Source organism: Anas acuta, chromosome 5, assembly GCF_963932015.1.
Source record: "Anas acuta chromosome 5, bAnaAcu1.1, whole genome shotgun sequence".
Lineage (NCBI taxonomy): Eukaryota > Metazoa > Chordata > Aves > Anseriformes > Anatidae > Anas > Anas acuta.
The window spans coordinates 22479031-22498577 of NC_088983.1; the positions used below are offsets into that span (position 1 = coordinate 22479031).

Below are 19547 nucleotides of genomic sequence, written 5' to 3' on the forward strand. Positions count from 1 at the left end.
CTAGACTAAGTATGTTGAAAGACACTGCTGTAAGACAGCGTACATCTTATCAGGAGAATGATGTAAAATACTGTGATTAACAACATGGCCATCACCTGCTGTTCCAAGAGGAACCAAAGTCCCCCAAATACTGATATTTAGATTCCTCGCTGAACTTAACACTCTGCTCTTAACCTATCTACTAGGCAATCTAAGATGGGCACCAAAATATAATCTCCATAGAATTTCCCCTTTTTTTCAACTTAATGAGAAAAGAAAGCCAAAGCATCCTGTAGTTCCTTCTTAGGAAGTATGAGGGAAGTCCACACAAAACACATTTGTCCACAGCTGCAAGAAGCGATATTGTTGGTAAACATGTCCCAGGACTTTGTCCGATCACCATATCCAGAGAATCTTTACTAGGCATGCTTTTAATATAGCAAAAATAAACATGGGCAAATTTTCATAGCATGTGACATCATTTCCTAATTTAAAAAAAAATGAATAAACAGATTTCATTTATGTACCGTAGGGGAAACCACTGAATCCATCTCTTAGCAACCAGAGGCAGCATTTGAACACCCCAAAATCATTTGCGTGAGCTGGAAATCTACCTCCTGCTACCTCGCATTCCAGGGCTGCTTAGAACGAGCTCCTCCACAATACTGCACTGGTGTGCCCCAAGCCAGCCAGGTACCCTTGCCTCGTGGGAGGAATAGAGGACTGTGATGGTAAAGCTTCCAGGACTATCTGTAGTCCCTTCCTACTCAAGAAATCTAGTGAAAAATTGTATATACGATGAAGTCTAGATAAATCTACACACCTGCCCACTCTGTATTTTGACTCCCAACCACAAAAGCAATTCTGAGCATGAACAACTATATGGTACAAGCAGTCAAACCATCATTGCTTACAATCCATGGCATAAGGCAACTACTGGTGGTATGGCCATTGACATTAGTTGTGTTTTTCTGCTTCATTTTGTCTCATTTAGTAATCCTAATATAGATTAGCCAGAATTTGTTAGTACAAGACTGAAGGGAAAATACTTGTCATAGCCTTTCTTGAAAAATAACTGCTTGGTGAAATCTGTGCCCTCGCAGCATGAAACAGTACTGACAAAACAGCAGCGTTGCAACAAGAACATATATCATCCTCAAGTGATAGGGCTGTTTTAAGCACACACTTCTGCCATCTCAATTGAGGGTATCACAGAATAAACTCATTAAAAATCTGGGCACTTTGAAAGTGGCAGTAGCGTGTGTTTGTGCTTATGCAAGTGTACTGTGTGTCTATACAGCCCTGTGAGCAAACAGTAAGACAAATTACTCTACACCAGTACAGGCTGGAAGCCACCTGGCTCAACAACAGCTTTAGGGAGAGAGACCTGGGGGTTCTAGAGGACAAGGCGAACACAGGTCAGCTGTGTGCCCTTTCAGCAAAGATGATCAAGCGTATCTTGGGCTGGATTAACAGCATGAAACCTGCAGGCCAGGGAGAGCAATTCTTCCTCTAAGGGACTTGTTAGATCCCATCAGGAGTCCTCTGCTCAGTATGGAGCTCCCCAGTATAAAAACAGCTTCAGTATACTGTGGTGCCTTCAGCAAAGAGCTACCACAATGCTTAAGGTGCTGGAGAAGGTGATAGGTGTGGAGAGGCTGGGAGAGCTGGGTTTGTAAAGCTTTAAGGAGAGGGCTCAGGGGAAACCTTGGTGCTCTCTACAACTACTTAATTGGGAAAGCAGAGAGAAGAAAGGGCCAAATTCATCTCAGAGGTGCACAGAAGGAGATCAAGAAGCAACTCACACAGCTGAAACATGAGAAATTCAGATGCTATATGAAGACAATGTTTCACCTTGAGGATGGCCCAACATTAGGAAACACCTAGAAAAGCTCTGAAATCTCCATCCTTGAGGACACCAAAAACTTGACTGCAAATGCTCCTGAGCTGCTGCTCTAATTGGACTTGCTCTAAGCAAGTGGCTGGACTACGTGGTCTTTGCAGGTCTCTTCTGAATTACTAGATTCAGTGGTTCTATTCTAAATATGCTCAACGACCACCAAGGAGTGCATATGCTTGTGTACAACCAGCCCAAACACAGGGCTAATATTGATTACAGTTCTGAAAGTCAGAGCCAAGAGCTTAACAACACTCTCTACAGTGTTAATTCCCCTGCCTAGTCACTTCTGATCCATTGGAAGGAAATGTGTTACAATCAAGTTGGACACATGCTCTATACACCTGCAGGTAATTCTGATCAAAGAGCTGGCATCTGAGGGCAGGAGTCAAACACGATGATTACGACTGAGCCATTTTCCCACAGTCACAGTTCTGCGAGGCACTGAACACACATCTGATGTCTTTGGGGCAGGGGGGCACGGGTGGTTGATTGTTCACTCACTACAAGACATATTAACGGGGCTCATTTACAGTTGCTCAACCACTTAGACAAAATCTCACTGGTCTACTCAGTACAAAGGAGGAGGCAAGGAGTAGATTAGAAATCTAAGTGGTAATTTAAGGCAACCACTGCAGACTCATCAAACCAAGGCAGAGAAAATTCAGAGACAACTCTTACATTCTTACTAGTGGTTTTAATGTCAGGTACTAACAACCCACCCCTGTGTGCAACTGCGTCACCTGCCTGTTTCTTCCAGTCACCTGTTGCTTACCACCCTCAGAAATGGGATCCCGCACCCGATCCATCTTTGCATCCTTATTTCCAGCAGGTACATCAAAGAGGTGTGGTGGAATGTAACCTACTTCTGCTCCATATATTGTCATAAGTTTCCTTCTTCGTCCCTGGGTTGCTCTGGATATTCAAGTTCGCGAATGACCACAACTCTCAAATCTCTCTGGGGCCCCCTGACCAGACTTCACTCCTGTCCCCCTCCATAAGTACAACTCCCAAGGTCGATATACCCTCTAAAACACATTCTCTGAACCACTAACTCCGTAACTGCTGTCTGTGGACCTAAGCACATGGCCACATTAAAGGCTTTAGTGAACAGATTAGGCTCCAAGCTCCAAAGAGACGGACTGCACATTCCTCCAAGCTTCAGCACAGCAGCAGCCTGACACAGCCGTCATGCCCTGGCACACAAAAGGCTTTTATCCAGCACACCCTTTCCATGCTGGCCTGCATGTTAGGATGCTCTGATGTATGCAATGCCTGTGACCAGAAGGCATGTGAGAACCACTGGAGAGCAAGTAATGGGAAAACAGATACAGGTTCTCTTCACAATGTATTATTTAGAAGAAAAAAGCCCTGAGTGGGCTGCAGATTTCAGAATACCTCCGCGTACTTTCAGGCACGTCCTAGTGCTATCTGTAAGACCAAAGAATTGTGAGCCATTTGTTAACCAGTGACCTTTGTGATGCACATTTCTGAAGGCTTTTTCCACAGACTTTCCACAAAAAGGAGATCAGATGCTAAGGGCTCAAAGAACTATATCAAATTGCCCTGTAGTGCGTATGGCTTTTATATTCTTTAAACAGTGGTACTGCACCAGAGTTTCTGCAGCACAGCAAACACCTGAACCGGAATAGCTAAATATAAGACCCAACTCCAAGTCAGCAGAAATCCCTGGTTTATGTTACATGAAACAGTAGAACAACCCCTGGTTTTGCTGGGATGTAACACTCTGCATATATAAATGACATTACCTTGAAGCAATGATCTAGTTGTTCAGCTGTGGTAATGCAGCTGTTTCCACTGCATCAAAAATAAAGTTTAGTTAAAACAACATTTAAAGTATGTCTGCAAACTCTTGATTTATGTATGATTCTCAAGATTTGATTTTTAACTCTCTTAATATTAGGTAGGAATACAAAAAAAAACACACATCTGAAAGTAGGTTACTTGGCAGATGTAAGCAATTAAATCTTCCATTTCACTTGTTAACGTTAATCTAACCCTATTATTTATTTTAAAACACATTCATGACTAAATTCTCTGCAACAGCTGGGATTTGCAGACCTCTGAGACATGTATGAAACTCCACATTCAGACTTAACCCTTGACACGTTCAAAGACTCACAGGAAGTGCCAGAGTAGAACTGAAACCCAGGATCTTCAAAATGATGGTCACAGACCTTTTCCTGGAATGAATGGAGTCATCCCTTGGCTTTGAGGAGAACAAGAACCTTTTCTGACTGATCACTAGGCACATTAAGCACTTACCACTACCACCCCATGGCAAGGCCTGTTTGCCAAGTCTCAGACCTATTCCTGTTCAAATACCCAGATCAGCTGTCGTTATGTACTACAGACTGACAGCAAGAGCAGAAACAAAGGCACAGCCAACAGCTACCTGAGCAAAGCTGCTGGCTCTTCTCATCCCTACAGGAACTCCAGAGTTTGCCACGTCTCAGCTCTCAGGACAGGTACAGGGATCTTCCCATGCTGTGTATGGCCGCATTGCCCACTCAAGAGAGCCAGCGGGTAGCTTTTAGATTCCTTGTTGTTCTGTTGTTGTTTGCTTTAACGAGAAAAGCTGTTGCCATGTGCTCTTGTCAAAACTCTTCTTACAAAGGATGACTCAAATATTCAAAATACACATCCCTAGAAGCTAAAGAAACCCTGATATTTTGACTCGTATACAGAAGGGAATGCACAGATTTTGACAGATTTACTCACAGCCAACAACAACAATCAGTAACAGAAGCAGTGTTTGAGTTCGGGACTGCCTAGCTCTCAGCCTTGGGCTCATTCCACAGGTTCTCACGTATTCACGGAAGAACAGCAAGCTCTCATTTTTCCCAGTACTCTCAGGAAGCCACCCCCACAAAGAGTGTGGAGCCTACAGAGTTTTGGAGGATGCCTGAAAATAAATGCACTCTCAAAGCAGGAAATAACAAGTCCAAGAAGCACTGATTCTGCCCAAGGGGAGCAAGTTTAATACTCAACAAAAGCAGCATTTTACATCGCAGTTAGGATTTCTGGCCACAGACAACTAGAAGATATTCAGAAAAATATAAAAAGGTAGAGTAACTTCATTGAAGTCTCCTGAAGAAAACCTGAAGCAGTTCTCTTAAAAACGGATGGCAACTGCTTATCTGCTCACCTCCTCTCAAAGCCCACTGTACTGCAGGTGTACTCCAAGGCAGTCCCTGTCTCGCTGGGCTTTGGTTTACAGCCAACATTGGAGCACATCTTTTGTCAGCGAGAACAGCAAACTCTCTGCACTGCTTCAGAATTAATAACCACTCCAGCGTTTGGTGGGATTTACCTTATCTGAGAGGTTTGCTGTGCTCTGCACTGAAAAGCTGGTGCTGTCTGATAATCTAGGGACAGTCTAACACTGCTAAGTGTCAGGCTTCTCTGCCAAAACCTAGCACATTATTGATGGAGGCAGCAGAACAGCTGGTTGCTCCTTTGACCTTCTGTCAAACAGGAGTCAATATGTAGAACAGGACTTACTGGGCCCTTTTCTCCCTGCCATTTAATGGTTCTCTGTGACTTGGGAAAATCCCAGAGGTACAAAACTTACCTTATGAAAAACCTGCTTCTCAAGTTGGCCACTGACAACAGAACTGTTACTGTTAAAATATGGCCATCCACCATGGCAGACTAAAAAAATCTTCCAGTTAAACCGACCAGGAATCCAGAACACAAGGAAAAATACCAATGTGCTCAAGTCAACCAAGTCCGCACAATAAGAATGTAACACAATGTTTTAAAATACAGCTATGTAGAAGGCCTAAGTATGAAGAATGTGAAGAAGGGAAAGGAAAAAAAAAAGTCAGCATCTCCTACTGATGGCATTAGTCCTGCTGCTTGCAGGATGGGCCTTCCTCACCTGTGGATACACCAGCAGCATCACTGGGGTACTATTGTCAACAATAGCCCTGAAGTTTTAAAATTCTAACTGAGCTGGAAGAAATATTTTGACCTGAGTCATACTGAAGTCAGGACAGAATAAATTCTAGCTACAAACAGTACGAAACAAGGGGAAAATAGACTTAGAAGCTGTTCTAGATGATGAGCCTTGAGAGTTCACAGTATCACCTCCTCGAGGATGGGGTGGAATCCCAGCCTGGGCAAAGCCCCGTGAAATCTGCTAAGAGGCAATTCTGTTCTGGGCAGAAGGGTTGCCCTGGGAGTCACCTATAATATCTACGATCCTCAAATACATCACAGAACAATGAAAGATTTATGCTCTCCAAGTCACTTTCACATGAATCTGATATTCCCTTAGAGGTTAGGGGAGGAGAAATTGTACATCAAATGTCACAAAAAATAAGTCAGCTAGCACCTCTGAAGGACAGAAAAGGTGAACTGTTTCCATCAACCCTCTGAAAGAGCTGTCCAGTGCCTGAATGCTGAAATCCTAATGAAAGCCCTCCCAAGCAAAGCTGCTCATTCACATTATTATAACATAGCTGGATTGTTTAATAATAATCAGACTGTTACTTTAAAGAGAGGGTGATAGACTCCAGGAACAGCTAAACAGGAGATTACTGCATCTTCCACTAAATTGTCCAGGGCCTTTTATTGCATTCCTCTTGTCTAGCCTTTGGGCAGGAAAAAATAAAATGCACCCGAATAGTTTTGGTTCTTTTTTTTTCTTTTTTTTTTTTTTTTCCCCTAGACTGATTGTGCTTCACACCACTCAGTCGAATCAGTGACACCACTTATCAAATCCTCTCAGAAGGTCCCGTGCTTGCTATCTCACACTTTTCTGCTCTCAGTAGTCAAAAGCAAATATTTGTTTGGAAAGTATTACAGAGCATATTTAATTATTCGTGTATGTCTATGAAAAATATTGAATCATTCGTATGTACAAAGCATCTTCTAAGCATCACCCACAGTGATGCTGATATCTGCAAGCTTTGAGTCACGTCATACACTGCATTTATATTCCAAACTGTAAAGTAAGACTATCTAAGTTATCTGAATGGCATAATGAGATGGTTAAACTGATTGAATTGGTAAAACCTTACTGAAAGAACATCACTTATAACTTCAAGGAAATTATCATGAATAAATTTTCAGAAGAAAAAGAATTTTTGCTGTTTGAAAATGTTGGCTGTAAAATCATAGAATTATGTTAAAATGGAGAAAACTAAGTGCTGAGCTGCACTGCCACAGCAAAAAGAGTAGTTTTCCAAAGGCTTACTAGGTTTAAACCATACTATATGATGTCTGATTTCCTGAAGTAGTGTTATTTATTGTCTCCTCAGTCCCCTCATTCTCACTTATTGTCTACACATAATTAGGAATTTGGAAGCGGAGAAGAATCACAGGAATGACATCAGACACTTTGTAGATAAGAATGAACAGAGGACACCTCTCCTCATGTTTAAGAGACGTGAAGAACAGCGTTATCCCAGGAGCCCAATGCAATGGTGAGAGGCACTCACGACCGGGCTCTCTGAGTGCTGATCTCCAATTTTGCACATGCTGTAGCAGCTCTGATCATACCCAAAAAGCACTTTCATCTCACCAGTAAGAGCAAAGGGAGGATTAACTGACACCAGAGACCGCCAGCTGCCCGGCCTGAGTCACGGCCTCTCCTCCACTATCAGCTGCTTCACACATCACCCCGCAAGTCTAGATGAGAATGCTTGTGAAAAGGTCCACAAACTGAAGCTCAGAAGAGATCAAGGAAACAACGATACAACGAATGCTCATCTTTTTGTCAAACCTGACTAATCTACTATTCCTCTGAACTCTAGAGCTCTGAATGAAAACGGAAATGCTTTCTCTGGAGATACTGTACTGCAGCTCCAGAGGCCCAGGCTCAATCTTTGTGTGCTGCTGGCCGGGTCACTGGACGATGCCCTTTGGGTTGGCTCCAACAAAGAGAGGACTCTGACTCCCTGCACTGCAAAAGCTGCCTAAGATTCCCACAGCCAGCCCCACAAAGTGATTTAACTCTCTTGGCCAGTTTTGCCACTGAGCAGCAGAGACTGAAAGCAAAGAGAAATGACAGTGACTGTATCTTTAACCCAAAGGAAACCCCTAGGCTTTTGATGAAAATGTATAAACAGTTGCCACATATCACGTTCTCATACCTATGGCACAGCTAACAGCCTTTTTAGAAGGAGGACAGCTTTAAATTTTTGGAGTATGCATCTATTAAAAGTATGGTTGTAGTTCACAGCCACCTAAACAAATCTGAATTCACACCAATAAAATGCTGTTTTGCTCCTCAATCCTGAAAAAACTCTTCTTTACTTAACAGTGTATTAGTTATTTCAATGAAACCTCATCTGATAGGAAAAACAGTATCAGATGTATCACAGGAAACCTCCTAGTTAGTCTACCAAACACGGAGACTATTTAAACCTAGACCCATCAGTAAGATGAGCCTCACATCCCCTGCTGACCCTGTAAGTTACCTTTTCTATCTGTTTCTGAAGCAAAGCAGAAGACAGAAGGGTCACAGAAGAATCCAAACCTGCGTGAATGAGCCACTTGCTAGAGAAATCAGCCATCAGCATCATTTGCTTCAATACCACACAAAATAAATGCAAAAACCTTTCATAAAGCCTTTTAGCTAACACGTTTTTAGAACAGAAGTATTAGTACTACAATAATGGAAATGAATAAATAAGATGGCATATGCCTACAAAAGATTACAGCATATGGTCGGTATCATCATCTTTTTCAGCCATCTTTTAAATTGCCCACCAAAATTGCTCTAAATGACAAACTACAGGTGTAGGAGTCAGGACCTGAGCATTTTATCCCCGACTTTGCCACTGATTTACTGTGCAACCTGAGGCACTTAATTAACCTCAACTGCCTCCATCTGTACTACAAAGATAACAAAAATATAGGTTAAGTCCTTGAGATCTATGGGAAACGAGTGCTCTGGAAGTTTAATAGAATTTGTCTTCAAAACAAGGAAATTTCCACTGCTGCGAGGAGAAGCTGTGTGTCCATTTAGAGTATTTGCAGTGCACAGAGTGTCCTGGGTATCCCTCTCTTCACGGATTCTCCATTGTCTGCTAAGTGTAGACAGCTCTACTGTTATCAATTTGCATTGCCTGTCATTTGCAAAGCTACAATAAACTTCAATTATCAGGCTAACTGTGGCACTAAGTGCCTAGAGCTGTACACATTGTTTATATTCCGATCAACTGGCCAAAGAAATGAAAAACAATCCTGTGACAATATCTTGCTTGACCCCAAACGAAATGTAACATTTTTGCTTTGCATTTCCTTAAATGTGTTTCTTCGAAAAATATGAACAAGTAGAGCTCCATTTCACACTAAAAGCACCAAACAGGCTTACTTTTAAATGTGATGCTCAATAAATCAATTAAAAAAATAATTTTCCTGAAACAATTTGATATATTCACATAAATTCTCAATTTCTTTTGGTTAAGTACACTTTTTTTCCCCTTTTCATTTCTCTGAACTATTTTGCTGCCCTCCCTCCCAGCTCCAGTACGTGCAAGAAAAGCAAGGCATTGCTACTGATTTTGTCAAGAGCTCACACCCCATGACTATGTGCTGAGCATAAGAACTTCCTTAGGTTCCTCACTGCTGAGCATGGGTGAGGACAATTCCCATTACTGCTGTGTTTACTTCTTCCTATGTTTTTATTTTGTTCTGCATTTCTTCCAGTTTACCCTCCTTCTAGTGCACCATTCTAGAACATAAGGCTGCAAATCTCTGAACGTAACACCCAAAAGAAACATATCCTCACAGCCTGAACATGCAGCAAAATGCAAACTGACCAGAGAGGAGAACATCACAGCACCATGAACACAAAACTCCAGATGTAACATATTCACCAGCCTTGCTCTTTGCACAGGTATCACTACAGCAGGGTTGTTGCACAGCCCCTCCACGCTCAAGTGTACAACACGCGTGGCAGCATAAGGGGTAGGAGTGTCAAAAGGGTACAGCTGAGCTGTTTACTCACCATCTTTTTATCTCACATACTTTATGGACTAAAAATGTAGTTTTGTTACATGGACCATGCTTTTTTTTTTTTAATAAAAAAAAAAATGGAGTTTTATGCCAACAAGCAACATTATGTTAACCAGCTCAGAGAGATTTGTTATTCTTCAACAGCAATCCCAGTTGCAATCTGAAGTTTCACACTACTGTTGCTCTTCTAGTCTATTAAAAATAAAAAAAAGTCAAACTGTCAAACTCTATAAACTTATCCTAATAGTAGGTATTTAGATCTGTTTCTTAATGGGTGTAGATGCAAGAGTATGAATATTCATCTAACAAAATAGGATGTATGTTTTGCATATTTGCTCATTACCATACTGAAGATAAGGTCTTCCCCAAACTTTCTGACCTTATAAAAGCCATAACATTAGAGAAAGAAATGTTAGAAACCATTAGTCCTCTTCCCTGAAGACAGCCTGAAGGAGCTGGGATTGTTCAGCCTGCAGAAGAGAAGGCTCTGGGGAGACCTTACTGTACCTAAAGGGAGCTACAGGAAAGCTGGGGAGGGACTCTTGTCAAGGTGTGGAGTGATAGGACAAGGAGGAATGGCTTTAAGCTAAGAAGAGAGGGAGATTAGATATTAGGAAGGAATTGTTCACTATGAGAGTGGTAAGACACTGGAACAGGTTGTCCAGAGCAGCTGTGGCTGCCCCATCCCTGGAGGTGCTCAAGGCCAGGTTGCTTTGAGCAACCTGGTCTGGTGGGAGGCGTTCCTGCCCATGGCAGGGAGTTGGAATTAGATGATCTTTATGGTCCCTTCCAACCCAAAGCATTCTGTGATTACCTATACGCAGCAGAATCAGTCCTGCTTGGGAAAGAACACAGGGACAGGACAGTTGGTGGAAGCCTTCCAAAACCGACTGCAGAAACAAACAACAAAAGATTGACAGAGAAAGAAAGATGAGAGGTGCATTCAGGTCTAAACTGGATCCAAGGAGCATGGTGGGAAGAGAAACTCCTGCCTCTGTGGAAGGGCACTATAATAGGAAACTACTGGAAGACCTTAAAGTAAGGTGCTGGAAAGCCAGGAGCTGCCAGGCATCAGTGCAAGTGGTGTGCAGGGGTAGGCACACGCGCTTGCGTTGGCTGCAGCCTTCCAGCAGGCGTCACGCTTGCTGCTGAGCAGGGAGCCCTGTGGGCATCCTTCCAGCACGAAGTGTGAATAGATAAATAGTTAAAGCTAATCACTGTAATAACACGATAATGATCCTCAAAATTATCCTTTTTCAATACCAGCGAGCAGTATTGAAAGCTGTGCCTGCAGGAAAGGGGAGATGAGAAGGAAGGTGAAAGCCAAGGTGAGGTGGGAGAAGACGCGGAGCTGGGCAGAGCGGCGCACACGACGGGCACCACGGGGGCTGCGGCACCACCAGCTCCTCAGGGCCTCAGCAGCACTGAGCAGCAGGCATGCCTTGAGCACCAGCACTGCCACGCCACCAAAATACACTGCCAAGCATCACCGCTGCCCTTCGTTTATGTTCGTCGTGAGAAATCGTTAAGAGCGTTTATGGAAGTAGCAGTCTCCAAACCCAATTCGAGGCACAATCGTTCTTCTCAAAACAAAGCCACAGGCAAGGGACTGTTAACAAGCTGGCAGAGCAGCTTTGGCCAGTAATTATTTAGGGGCAAAAATGTGTGCATTTATATGCAATGAGAAACACATTAGGCTTCTGCTACGTCTACACAGCCAGTAGATGTATATGCAGATAAAAGCAGTATGGCTGCGCTGCACATTTCTCCAGAAAAGCAGAAAAATGCAACTGAACAAATGTGATTATATATATACACACACGCAAAGAGGGAATTTGCCTTTTTTTACAGCATGAAAGGTAGCATGTATCAGTGGGAAGAGGTTTACAAGATTGAAACACACACAAAACCAGCTCAGAGCAGCCACACATGCACACATGTAAAACAGGGCAGAATGAACACCCTCATACACACACGGTGCACGTACGAGGGCAGGAACCACACCTCCCCACACAGCTTCAGGGAGCCCACACTTGAGCACTCACACACCTGCGCGTATGCAGAAAACAAGCACACCCTGAGCAGGTGTAACTGCAGGAGTGAACGCATGCAATGTCGGGGCACAAGCCCAGCATTCAGCACACATTTGGGGTGCGTGTGGGGATGGAGGTGGTGGAAGCGCACCGAGCTCCTGCAGCGTGTCGGTGGGCGAGGGGAGGCTGTGCCAGGGCATTCAGGCGCATGCTCCAGCTCCATCCTGGGCTTTTTCCCTTCCTGCTTGCCTTTTTTTTTTTTTCTCCTTGCAGCAGAGCAGACTCCATGTCTACAGGGAGGGTGCTTAATGAGTCAAATCCAATCTCTCCAACGCCTTATCAGTTGTGGACAGGCTTGTTTCTGACAGCTGACCTTTCCCACCGCATGCCGCTGAAAAACCCGTACCCCACAACAATTAACACGTGCTGAAAACATAATGCTGGAGGAAGGGAAGGCTAGACCATTGCTGACACCACTACAGGCAGAAGGGAAAGAGCGATGCACATAAAAGTAACAGAGTGCAGCTATACGGGGGTTTGATTCCACCTTATTTTGCCACGCACGCAATTTATTACCTCCCTTACAGCTTGGCTGTAGCAAAGCTGTGCGCAAAACCAAGGCTCACGTGAGACAAAAAAAGGAAAACGAAGAGGACAGAGAACACTTGTGAGGTATTTAATGGTATTAAGCTCAAGCACAAAGAAATAAATGTCTATATAAATACATGCAAAGCTGACAGAAACAGCAAGAAGCTTTACGAGAAAACAAAACTACACAGAGCAGAGAGAAAGACAAACACCTCTCTGCCATCCTATACCTCTGCTGTTGTGGGACTGGCTCCTACCAGCACACAGCTAATTACATTCATTAGAGGAATCAAACAGCATTCAGCTGAGTTAGGAACCTCAGCAATGATAAAACCTTTCAACAACTCTCCTCTAATGACAGGGAGGCTCATCCCATGAAGCGGGCAGCTCTGGTTCCAAGTAAGCAGGAGATGGCTTCTCCTGGGGCAGGAGCACCTGCACACGAAGTGGATGGCATAGGCAGTGCTCCAGAGGAAGGCACCCAGAAACCCTGCAGTGTTCTCGGCTCTGGGCGAGACAAGAGCAAACCATTTACTTTGCATTTTCTGAAGTCTTTTCATTAACATGACAAGTCTGTGATAGCTGCACGTCATTGACATGCTTGGAGATCCGACCAGCATATCACAAACTTCGAGAACAAATGCTAGGTACACAGAAACAACATACAAATCTGAAAATAAACACAACAATGTTTTTCATGATAGTCTCCTTGTATGCGCAAAAGACAGCATTGTCCACCATTATCAAATGCTCGGGGTTTTGCTATTACTGCACTGCAGTGACAGCCTGAGACTCTAAAAAGCCCGTCTGGCCATTTCAGTGGCTCCCTGGGAGCACAGAACTGGAGCCAGGTGACACTCAGGAAAGTTCACAGGATAGAAATTTGACAGAAGCTCCACAAAATTCATCTGGACACAGCACCCTATGCATCTAGGCACTTGCAGAAAACATAAGCATACTTCTGAAGATTTTACATGAAGTTGAGCCAAGACTGATAAACAGCAGTGGAGTAAAAGGTACAGAACTCAGAGAGAGGGAGAAGCTCAGCAGCAGGGCAGTAAATGCTCCAGTTTGGCAGTAACTATTTCAGTTTAGCATCTCTATCTGGTAGAGATGCTAATGAACAAAGGTGGCACTACTTAGGCAAAAAGCATCTTGGCTAATTACTACTAGAAACATACAGAGTCTTCTCTTCGAACCCCACCAAACCAAAAGAAACTTCGAAAATAAATGTCTCCTTTTTAGTTTGTTTTTGACTTTGTCTTCAACTGAGCCAGGTGTATCAAGATTGAAATTATTTCTTGGCTGTTTCTGTTGTGTATGTATATAGATACATGCATAATATACATGGCATATACATTGATACATAAACATTTATTTTAATACATTAAGAAGTCATGCTGTGTATATACTGTAAATCTCTTAGAATAGCTCTCAATTCACCCATTTTCATAAATTTCTGAAATGATCAACACTATTTAGAATAATAATCACAGCTATTAGCTCATTCAGAAGTTGCAGCTCCATATCATCAATGAAGTCTTTCGTCTTGAGATAACTTAGCAGCAAGAATAAGCCCAGCTGTTTTTTAGTTAAACCTACTGCAAAGAACAGTCTTATTAAGACCATCTATAGTTTCTGATACTGGATGTCAACTAAAAAATGAAAATCAGAGCTTCTCTTCAGTACTGGAAGCCAAATCCCGCTCCCACTGGCCTTAATAGAAATTCAGAATAATTTTACGGTAATCAGCAAAGGTATACCACTGGATGTAAGACAGCAAGCGTGCTGGTATCTGTGGCCATGTTATTTTCCTTAAGCCCATTGTTAGAAGGTCAGAACTGATGTAATTCTTACTCATACAAGCAATGCCCAGCTGTTGCAAAAATGACTTTTCAAATCTCCCTGCAGGAAGTGTGACACAGCCCTTGTGCTATAACTACTGTTGAAAAATGTGTGTTTCTGAGTCCAGAAAGGTGCTGCCATTATTTTCCTGGAGATGAGTTTGCCCTGAAGGAGCTCGATTTCTGTGGTGGTGATATATATATATATATATATATATATATTTAATAGCAAGGACTCCTATTTTAATCTAAACACCAGGGGGACTTGTATAGTTCATAAGTATTTTCTAACCCTATTTTAGCAAAGTGTTGTCCCTCTTCTCCCTGTTGCCACGTTTTAACAACTCCATTAACCCACTGCCACTGAGGTCTTGCCATTTTCAAGCTGAAAGCTGGCCAAGGGGTTGGGGAAGGAGGGAGGGCAGTTTTGGCCAAGACCCCCAGGTCAAACCCTTGCATAATCTTGTTTATAGCCAGGGTTAAGGACCATTTAAGCCCCTGCTGTGTGGAAAGGATCCCTATTTTTAAAATACAAGACAATTCTGAAAACTGACTTTGCCCAAGTAACCTCCCAAGCCTCCGGGTTAATTGTCTCTTGACAGCTATCTGATCAAATGTGCTCAGATACAACAAAATAAGTGTGTGGGTTGTTGTTTGTTGTGTCCCCCTGTCCATCCGTCCCCTCCACATAACTGCTAAGTCTGCCAGTACTTTATGGAGCCAAAGACAAGCCAGGACCTCTCTCTGCACACTATCTCTAGCAACAAAGACGTGGCAGACCAAGATCTACTCAGACCTTCCTAATGCTATCACCTCCTATGGGGCAACTGGAGGAGGACCGCTGCCAGAAGTGGCCTTGACATCACACTTTAAGAAGCTGTTCTGTTAATGCACATGTCAGAACAGAAGATAATTTTATTTCCCCAATAATTGTGTTGGTTCTGCAGAGCTAAGAAAAATAAGAGGGAAGAAAATTATATATAATTATATTCATTTATGTAAATGGTCTATACATGTACATATAGATGCAGTTTTATCCTTACACTCAGGCAATTAAACTACAAACCAGAAGGAAGTTCCATTAAATATATATTTTAATTTATTTATTTCAATTTTACACAACTTTTTCTGGCTTGTAACTGCTCTTTAATATAAGAAACCAAGGGAAACTGTGCAACTGTACTCCAAGAAGACAAAGGAGCAATGGAGCTCACTGCGAACAGTCGATACCAATACCAAAGCTTCATACACTTACCTGACCTGTTACACCATTAAGCTCCCTCACCTGCAGCACGTGGAGAACCACGGTTGTTCCTGCTGCTGCATATGCACATTTCTGGAAATTCACTTTCCTATTTTTGTGCAGCAGTTTGCTACCCAGATTACAAATTTCTACAGTAAGCTTAGCCTAACCATAGCGTGATGCAGCATTCTTTATTATTATTATTATATATTATATGCAGAGCTGCTGCCTTCCTCACCAGCCACGTCTCCTTGAATGGCCTCTGCAAGGAACTGTTGTGAAAAAGAAAAGGTCTCAAGTGGATACGATCAGCAAGCAAATACTTGTGCTGACCTAAAGATTTCATTGCATCCTGATACCACAAGCTCATTGGCCCCTAATGTTCTGTTTCTTCTCAGTGGAGGTGAATTAAGGACTCATTTCAAAGCTCTTAAGAGAATTGTAGCAACTTCCTTCAGTACCTCTAGTCCTGGGTGACTCGGGGTGTTTTCTATGAGCACAGCTCATGTCATTTCACAGAACTGAGGCTGACAGACTCCAAAATACTAAAGTGATCCTTGATGGGAATTTTAATCATGAAACAACTCTAATTTCTGACAGTTGTGCAAGTGCCCCTCAGAGCAGGCCGTATTGAAGGACACGGGCACTGTGGCCAGTTCTGCATATCCTTCAAGGCGTTACAGCCCTGCAGGCACCTCCAGACTTCACGTGTGCCTGCTTTTTCAGCATTATAAACAGAAGAAATTGCTAAAACCAAAGCATAAACACAGCTCTTTCTGGAACAGACTGTATCTTATGTGCATAGCACTGCATTAACATTGCATAACCAGTGAGGACAAAATGCAGTTGGGTACACGATCCTTCTTAGCTGCAAGGGGAGTTTAAAGGGGCAGAAGGAAATCAGAGCAATGGGAGACTTGGCTTTGCACGGTAAGCAGGCATGGCCAGAGTGATCACGAGAGGCTGGACACTCATGTTTTTGAGCAATAAGCATGGGTGTACAATACTGTGAAGCGTCTGATGTGGTCTTCCATAAGCATCATCTTACCCTTCAGTAAGCACAAGGCAGCTCATACTTCAATGGCAATATGCTAGATTAACTCACATTCACATCGTGTACGCAGAAGCATAGACATGGTTATTTTGAATAGGTAAACTCAGAGTCTGGCTTGCCTTAGAGTGATTTGTTAATATGGCAACAGTCTGAGTCAGCTACCTCCCTTCCAGCATCACCACCGTGATGTTATTTTTAATTCTTTCAGCATTCACATTTTTCACTAACACATTCTGGGACTCTTCCCAATCTCCCTGGGTGGTGCTAAAGATGAACTCGTGGTTTCCTCATTTTAACTTCAAATGTCAATTGCTCCAGCCCTCTTTCACCCCCTTGGTTGCATCTTCTATGAATCATTAACTCATAAACACAATCCATAACCTGTAACATCTGAGTTTATCAGTTATTTCCCTGCTGCTGCATCTGCTGTCCCGAGCTTCCACTGGGATCAGCATACACTTCTGATAAAGGGATGTTTGCTAACTGCTTCGATATTGATGTGTTTACAGTGAACACCAGCACAAAGGGAGGGGGAATAACAGATTAGGAACCAGTTCAAGAAGGTTATTTTTATAACACTTACAAAATGCATGTGGTTACAAACAGGCTTCATAGCGTTATTTCAACTAGAAGAACTACAACCAGCAGAATTTTTATTATATATATTTTTTACCATCTGGTATCACACCCCAGTAATCTGCTTTAAAGGCAGATACCAAAGAAATAATTCATTCTTCATGTTCCTGCTTGACTCTAAATAAAAGTCAAAATGCCCTTGCAGACTGACCAGCAGCAGCTCAGATTATGAAATCAACAGATGACCACAAGAAAGGAGGTTTAGTAAGTACTAGTTCATCATCCTCGATTCTAGTTTTACCAAGCAATTTTCTAGATGTCACTACCAGTCTGCTAAAGCTCTCTGACCTTGTCTTCTGCTCAGAGTTCACGTTGCCCACCCAGTGCAGTGGTCACCTCTGTGGAGCAATTGCACTTCTGCAGGGGAGATGAGCGCTGGAAGGGCCCGTAATACACAGCGTACACACAACAAACTTGCACACAAGAAAAGCAATGCAACACACTTGTCAATTGTTGTGGCAGAAGCCAGCAACTGACTGGCTTCCCACACATAAGCACGGGTGCATTCAGAGCCTCTGCTCTGGGGGAGCAAGGAGTGCCTCCCGGGCAGCTCCCGTTGCATCAGCACTACGGGCACACACAAACATGCAAGGAGCCTACACACACAGGGGAATGAGCCATCATTAAACTGCAAACGTTGGGTTTGGACCTGCACATTTTTGTGTGTGCAAATAGATACATACACGATGACATGCATGCTGGTTGTGGGAGTGCTTTTGTACATGTATGTGCAGGCAGGTGCCACGCATTTGCATGAGCTGGGCAAGGTTCCTTTCTCTGTATCTCTCTCTCTCTCTCTTCACTGAATGGGAAAAGGCTGTCAGCAATTTCCTTCTGTCAACAGCTGGGAGATGCTTTTCTGCAGTTAGCTGCAATTTGTTTCAATTATGTGTATTAATCATAGCCTGTTCCTGATGGTATTCTTCAAAAAAAAAAATCAGGGCTTTTCTTTTTAACAAGCCATTTCCTCTCTCACGATGGCACTTAATGACTGACTGCAGGTTTGTTGGGAGAGGAGAGGGGGGAAAAAAAAAAAAAAAAAAGAAAAACCCAGACGCTTCCATCTTCGCTTATTTCATTAATAAGCACCATGGCTCAAGAAGCCAGCAGGGAATGCAATTGGAGCAGGGGTCAGTGCACTGACATTTCAATTGTGGAGAGAAAGCTCTGAACAAGGTTTGTATCTAAAAATCTCCTAGCTTAGGAGAGGTGGATGGAATGACAATGACCAAGGATTTTTGAATTCCAACTTGCTTCAGAAGCAGAAAAATCAGTAAACCCCATGTAAATTAATTTCGCACTTGTTTTGATATTCTAAAACAGAAGTCAATTTTAAAGATGCTGTGGAAAATGTTGAAAGACCGGGTAACTCGGCTGCCCAGGAGTTACTCCCACAGTCTGTTGGAACATAACCTCCTCATCAGTGAGGATGAATGGGATTTTACCAGGCAACTGCACATTAAGCTGTGATGTTTCAAAATTTCCTGTTTTGTGTGTGACTTCTAACAAGTCTTCTAAGGAACACGCTCTTAAAAAAAAAAAAGGAAAGAAATCAGGTATGTGGGCTGTATGCTGACACTGTGGAAATATTCTAATTAAATAAGCTTTTTTAAAGAGAGGCACAAGTTAAAAGGACCCTTACTTCCTCCCTTTTACCTCATTTTCACTACTGTTTTTATCTTAACTGCTATTGTATTAAAGAGTCATCCCACTCACTTGTGATTAACCAAAGCAAAGGTCATCTAGCTCAGGAAACTTAATGATAGTACTGATCTTACTCAGAGGTGTGAATGTTTCTGGGAAACGGCTAAGATCCAAGCAATAGGTACTTACTGCCCAGCCCTGGAAATTTATAGAAGAAGTGATCCAAGTACCAAGAAGGCAGATGATTTCCAAGACAGGATCAATCTACTTTATCAGAGGTTGGGCTAAAGGAACCGCAGACCTGTACTGCTTAAAAGTGTACTGCATTTAGTCACTGCAAGAGTCACTTTCTAAGAATCTGCTTAGTAAGATTTGCTGACTCCATCATACTTATCGAAAAGATGAATGATCCTACTGTAGGTCCATATGGCACACTGCGTATAAATATATCACTTAGATAATTTAGGCCTACTCTTACCTTAAGATATAATGGCACAGATACTCCAGTTGGGTATACAAAATAAAAAGAGATCTCCTGTAATCATCATATTGACAATGAAAAAAGCTGGTGTACAGATCTTGTTATACTAGCAGAAAATGTAACTTTGCTGGTAATAGTTCCTTTTGATAAGGTATT

General features: G+C 42.6%; 1 protein-coding gene across 22 annotated transcripts in view; it reads right to left on the reverse strand.

The window, feature by feature from the left end:
• The window catches only part of NRXN3 (neurexin 3), a 970936-nt gene that overhangs the window by 724322 nt on the left and 227067 nt on the right, over positions 1 to 19547 (reverse strand). The gene's annotated exons all lie outside the window — the stretch shown is intronic.